Here is a 6881-nt window from a genome sequence, read left to right on the forward strand (position 1 = left end):
AGATATCATAGAAAATTTAATTTTAAAATTTTAACATCACATTTAAAAAAAAAATACAAATCAATTATTTTATTAGCAAACATTTATCTAATAAATGCGAACACTTATCTTGTTGTTTATTTATTATTTTTGACCTTTTTCATCTTAAATCATCGCATAACAAATAGATAATAAGAGTTAGTTAAGACAACCAAAAGTGGAGTAACAAAAACATACTAAAATTATAATTAATCAAAATGACTAACATTAAACAAAAGAATGCTATTTTTTCATTTTTTTTTCAATCAATAAGAGATATTATGTTAATTATCCCACACAATATAGTGAATTAAAATAAAATAATTTTTTTTCTTTAATTTTATGTTGATTCACTAAACATAAATAGGTTTGAAAATGCATTAAAATTGAACGGACAAACATAAAGAATAGAAATATTTAAATTATTCAAAAAAAACCTAACATTTTAAATGTGAGATCGCTTGCATTTGCTCTGGCTTTGAATCTGCATAAAAAGATATTTAAAAAAAGAAGAAATTTGTGGTTTCGGTCTCAAAAGAAATGAGATCTTGAAAATTAATTTAATCATAAGTTATTTCAACATGGCAATCAACAACCAAATATAATTGATGATTAAATTTAAAACATAAATCCATATCCAAATAAATTTTGATGATCTCTTCGCTTCCAATATAACATCTGCACCCAAAATAATTAAACACAAATAATCAATAAGTGAAAGAGTCACAAATTAATAGTAGCACTTCAAAGATAGAATGAAATCTCAATTAAAAGACACATTATTAGCCAAAAAAGAAAGAAATAAAAAAATACAGATTGTAGAAAAAAGAAAAAGAAACAAAAACATAAATAGAATTTATAGCAAAAATAAAATAATAATATTCATTTACATAAACTCCCTTTCCCACAAAGGCAAAAACTCATGTAAGTACACATTTCAAATGTAAAGTTGATACAATTGAAAAAAAAAAAAAAAAAAAATCACTTGTGACTTGAAATTTAAAGCAAAATTTTTTAGGCACCGTAAAGGAGAGTCGAAAATGGCACAATATTGATTGTATTTTTTTTTTTCTTTTCAATGTCGTATTCATGGTTCCTTTTTCAAGCACTTGTTTTTATAGTGAAAAGATTAAGCTTAGACAAAAGATATACTTGGAATTATATCATATTTAAAATTTATATGGATAATTAATTTTGAAAAGATTAAGTTGGAATATATGAAAATCTACAACAATCAAGTTCAAAGAGAAGATAAACTCCAAGAGATAGGAAGTTCTGAAAAAAGTAAAAATTTAAGTTCAAATTTAAAGATAAAATAATATAAACATGAGAAAATAAAATAAATTAAGTAAAATTTCAACTTTGAAATCTTGATCTTATCTATAGGCTATGAAATTATTTTATTTTTTAAAAGCAAACGCGAATTAGATAAATGCTAACATTTTATTATATACACTTATATATATATATATATATATAAGTGGGAATAAGAGTTGTTAGAGTTGTGAGTTCTTTATTATTATTATTATTATTATTATTATTATTATTATTATTATTATTATTATTATTATTATTTAAATTTATGTGATACGGTGATAAACATGTGGGGTTCTATATACATATGTATATCCATAACTCCAATGAAAGATATTATTTGATTTTTTAAAATATTTTTTTAGATAACACAATTGGGAGAGGAAGTGAGAATACTTGAATAGTGAGAAGAGGGGTAAAGAGATGTGCCACGTATTTATTTTATTTTTCCAAAATTATGAGAATTTAGGATTCAAGTTTTTGAATCTTTTGACCTAACAAGTACATTTGGTTATATATACAGTATAGATTTATCTTTTGTGGAGATATAATTTTGAGTTGTTTACATGGCCTAGGTGTTAGTCGCGGTGCACGTGAGTGATTCTGATTGACCGAGATATGGTCAAACCATATCTAAATTCGAGATGTTCGAATGAGGGATTAGAGTCCTAAATGATGATAGACTCTCTATTTGAATATGTTAGACTCATGAGAGAGTTAATCTTATTCCAAATTGGAGGAGTTCTTAATAAGTGTTATCCCTGAAAATGATAGAGTCCTATAAACTAAAATTTCTAGGGAAATTGACCATTGTTGAATATATAAAGGGAGCACCCTATGGGTCTAAGGTACGCTTTATTTTATGCTTTACTTGAGAGTTGTTTGTTTACTTGAGCCGAGATATTTGTGAGATTGTTGACTGACTTGATCGTCGAAATGTCCCCGGTCTTATTGTCTCTTTATGTGTAGGCATTGAGCTTTTCTATTTCTACACGTATTCTACGGCTTAGCTCTAGGATCTCAATGAAGAGATTTGATTTGATTGTGAAATCAAAATTCAACACTCAAATCTTTCATTCATTTTCTCCATGGTTGCCCCTGCAACCAATATCAATACTACATAATTTTTTGTTTTCTTTCTATTCTCTTCTTTCCCTTCTTTCATTTTCCTCTTCCTTTCTTCATCTTTATTACCACTATTCCCATCACCCATACACTCAATCAGAACAATCATACAAGTTTCACTTTTGTAGAATAATATTGTAAAAAGGAATTTGTATTTAAATGGAGAGTGACTGAAGATTAAGAACAACTCATGTAATCATTTTTTTAGAGAGCATGTAAGTGGAGGTTATTTATTTATTTATTATTTTTTAATATTCTTAAAAAAAAACAAGGTAGAGAATTGATTCACTTTTCAAACTATTTGGGAAATTAACTTACTTTTTAAAATCTCATTTTGAAAATATGATTTTGAAATTGAAATTGAATTTTCAAAATGCAATTTCACCTTGAAATTGCATGTTGAAAATGTAATATATCTTAGTGAAGTCCATATCTTCATAAATTGCATTTTTAACATGCAATTTCAAGGTGAAATTGTATGCTGAAAATGCAATTTCAATTTAAAATTGTATTTTCAAAATGCGATTTTAAAAAGTAAGTTATTTTCTAAATAATTTGAAAAGTGTCAATTCTCTAATTTTTTTTAATATTAAAAAAAAACTCCATGTAAGTGGGGAGAAAAAGAGAATAGATTTTTGTAGAAACAAAAAGAGAGAAAACCCCATCGGTGTATGAAAAAAAAAAAAAAAAAAACAAGAGAGAAAAGGATATATATATATATGAAAAGGGCGGAAGCAACACATAAATGAATGAAGGAGATGGATTACGAAATCAAAATGCACAATTTGATTAAACAAAATACATATTAATTAAAATACATATTCATATACAGAAAATAACTTACAATTACAATTGTAGCAACTGCAAGGATCTTGATTAGGGAAAGCTTAAAGGGTTCTTAGTGCACTCTGATTTTTCTTACAGTAAAGATGAAGAAGAAAATTTTCGAATGCCCCTGAGCTTTACAATTGATTACAATTTAAAGAAATAAAAGCAACACAGTAAACATGTGATTGATGAAAGCAGCTGGCAGGACATGATACAAAGTAGATGCTGTCTGATGCTTTCGGTGGAGTGATTGCACAGCTGAGCAGCCTTTAGCAAAAGTTGATTGGGTAAATAGTGATAGTGAACAGTAAAAGTGAACAGTAACTTTTACTATTCATCACTTTCGGTGAAACATGTGAATAATGGAATTAATATAAATACAAATTGGCAGCTTTTCTCAAAAGAGTATTGATTGAAGCTAATTTGTATCTATATGGAATCCAATGTTGATCAGACAAATGGATCTTGAGCATCTTGGAATTCTGGTCCTGAATACTGATTAGTTGATTCTTCAGAGGAATGGATCTGATCTGAACCATCTTCGGAACTGGTGGATTGTGCTTTAGCTTGATTCAAAAGTTGATGGGCTAACTGGATCATGTCTTCTTTGGATGATTGGGTTTTACCTTTGGACTTGCTTTTGGGCTGAACAGGAGGTGGAATGGGCTTCACCTTGACTTTGGACTTTGCTTGAGACTTTGATTGGGCTGGTTGAACAGTAACAGCTTTGGACTTGGATTTGGATGATTTGGGCTTGGAGCCACTGGATGAGGGGCTTCCAAGGTTAACTGGGGGAAGACTGGGCTGGCTTCCTTGAGTGACTGCAGCAGTTGGGTTCTGCTGGGCTTTAGCAAGAGCAGGAGTTGGAGCACATTGATCAGGTGGGAATTCTTCTTGAACAATTTCCAGAATTCTGGGAACATTGTATTTGACCCACCATTTGACTGTGTGTTGGCGGATGATGATGTTACCATCAATCCCATAATGCCATTTGAATATCCATGGAATTTTGTATTTGGCAATAAATATAAGTAATAATGGAAATTGCCGTTGGTGAGTAGAAAATGGGTAAACAGAGGCAAAATAATGAATTATGTTACTGAGGTCATCAGGGAGGATGTCGGAAATGGCGCCGTAGTGAGTCCACCATCTCAGAAACCAGGTAGGTAATTCAGATTTGAATTTTTGATCAAAGGAAATGAACCAAGAATGGCTAAAAGTGTCATTTTGGTACAAGAAAATCTTGAACCAGGCATCAACATAATCATGATAATTATATTGGATAGAATGGCCAGGTAAATCACGAAGCTGGTTAGGGTTTCCCCATTCAGCCATAGAAACAATGTTGTGAATATAAATGGAATGGTATAGGACCTTATAAGCATAAGTGCGATCCTGGATTGGCTTGATTAAAATGGAATGGTGGTTGATTAGAATATCTTTGTAATAGGCTAGGGTTTTCTCTGGATGAGAAAGGGAGAAATGGCATCCAGAGCCAAAATGGAATTTAGCAATGTCATTGATAGTTTGATTTCTTGGGTGACTGGGTTCTTTATAGAATAGGTTGGTAACATGTGAATTGGTGTATTCAGATCTGGATGTTTTAACAGGGTTAACTGGGAATGGAGTAACTGAAACTGATTGGCTTGATACAAAAGGATCAGAAGCCAATGCAGATGAATAATCAGGACGATGAATAGTACCAAGAATTTGGTAACGGTTAATCATGTCGAGGGAATAAGAAGGGGTAACTGACTCCAAAGGAGGAGGGACAATAAGTTGATTAGGTTTACTGGAGGATGAGACCAAAGCCTTGGAAGGAGGCCTTGGACGAAACATCTGTTGAAATAAGAAGCAATGATTAGCAACCAGAAAGAAGATCTAAATAATCTTGGTGATGATGTAAACAATTGTAGTTGTGAGCAAGTAAATTGCGGCAAGCTTGGATCTGTTGGTAATTGATGTATTGGGCTCTTTTGGTAGTTGGTCGAGCTAATTTGAGGTGGTGAATACGATGAGTAAGTTGTTTAATGAGGGTTTTGAAATAGGTAATTCGGGATTTATGGTAAGCAGTAAATGGTGTAGTCATCTCTTACCCCCCTGTAAAAATTCCCGGGTAAGAAAATCAGGGAGGGAATTTTGACAACCAGGGATATAGGTAATATCAAAATCAAAAATACTTAAAATCGCTTGCCAACGAGCAAAAATTTGTTTGCTAGCAAGATTTTGAACATCTTTTTCAAGAACATATTTAGCAGATTTGCAATCAACACGAAGTAAGAATTTTTTATTTAAAATATCATCTTGAAATTTTTGAATACATAAGACAGTAGATAAAATTTCTTTTTTAATAGTACTATAATTGAATTGTGCTTTATTCTAGACACCAGAATGATAGCGAACAATTTGTTCAGATGATTGAGGAGTAAGTTGCTAAAGTAGAATGCCACCGTAACCAATATCGGAGGCATCAGTTTGAATAATTATGAATGAATTTTCAGTGGGAATACCAAGACAAGGAAGGGACTTGACATATTGTTTGACTTGTTGGACAATAGAAGTATGAACAGAAGACCAAGGAGGAGGATTATCCTTTAACCTATCAAATAGAGGTTGACAAGTTTTCCTAAGGTCTTTATAAAATTCAGCAATGTAATTGAGGGAACCTAAGAACCTTTGTAATTGAGTTTTATCAAGAATTTCATCAGGAAATTTGGATGCAAATTCAATGGATCGACTAATGGGTAGGATAGTATTGTGATGAATATCATACCCTAAAAAGCGAACTTTAGTTTGAAATAATTTAATTTTAGGAGCAGAAATAACAAGACCATGACTTTTAATTGTATAAAAGAATGCAGTTAAATGTTTCCAATGTTCACTAAGTGATTTTGAAAAAATTAATATATCGTCAATGTAAACAATGGAAAAATGATTAAATGGTTGAATATGTCATTCATGATATGTTGAAATTCACTAGGAGCATTTTTTAAACCAAATGGCATGACAGTCCATTCATATTGACCAAAGGGTGTGTTGAATGCAGTTTTATATCGATCTTTAGGGTGAATTTGTATTTGCCAAAAATCACTTTTTAAATCGAACTTACTAAAAATAATGGCTTGACTAAGTCGTTTAATTAAATCTTTTTTGTTAGGAATAGGATATCGAATCCATTCTAAAACATCATTCAAAGGTTTATAATTGATAACTAGGCGAGGAACACCTCGTTCTAATTCAGCATTTTTATTAACATAAAAAGCAGAGCAAGACCATGGTGATTTACTTGGACTAATGATTCGATTTTGTAGTAAGTCATTAATTTCTTTTTTGCACATTTCAAGTAATTCATGATTCATTTGAATTGGTCTAGATTTAGTAGGGATATGTCTTTCATCAAAATTTTTAATATATGGTAAGGTAACTACATGTTTTTTCCTATGCCAAAATGCAGTAGGTAAAGTAGAGCAAATAGTTGATTCAAGTTTTAATTTAAAATCGTTGATTTGAGAAACAAGAACTGGATTAGTTAATTGTTGGTCAATGCGTTTGTGATTTATTTCTTCTTTAAGAAATTTTAAATGTCGAGTCAGGCT

Source organism: Camellia sinensis, chromosome 4 (assembly GCF_055761805.1).
Source record: "Camellia sinensis isolate YWXY chromosome 4, ASM5576180v1, whole genome shotgun sequence".
Classification (NCBI taxonomy): Eukaryota; Viridiplantae; Streptophyta; class Magnoliopsida; order Ericales; family Theaceae; genus Camellia; species Camellia sinensis.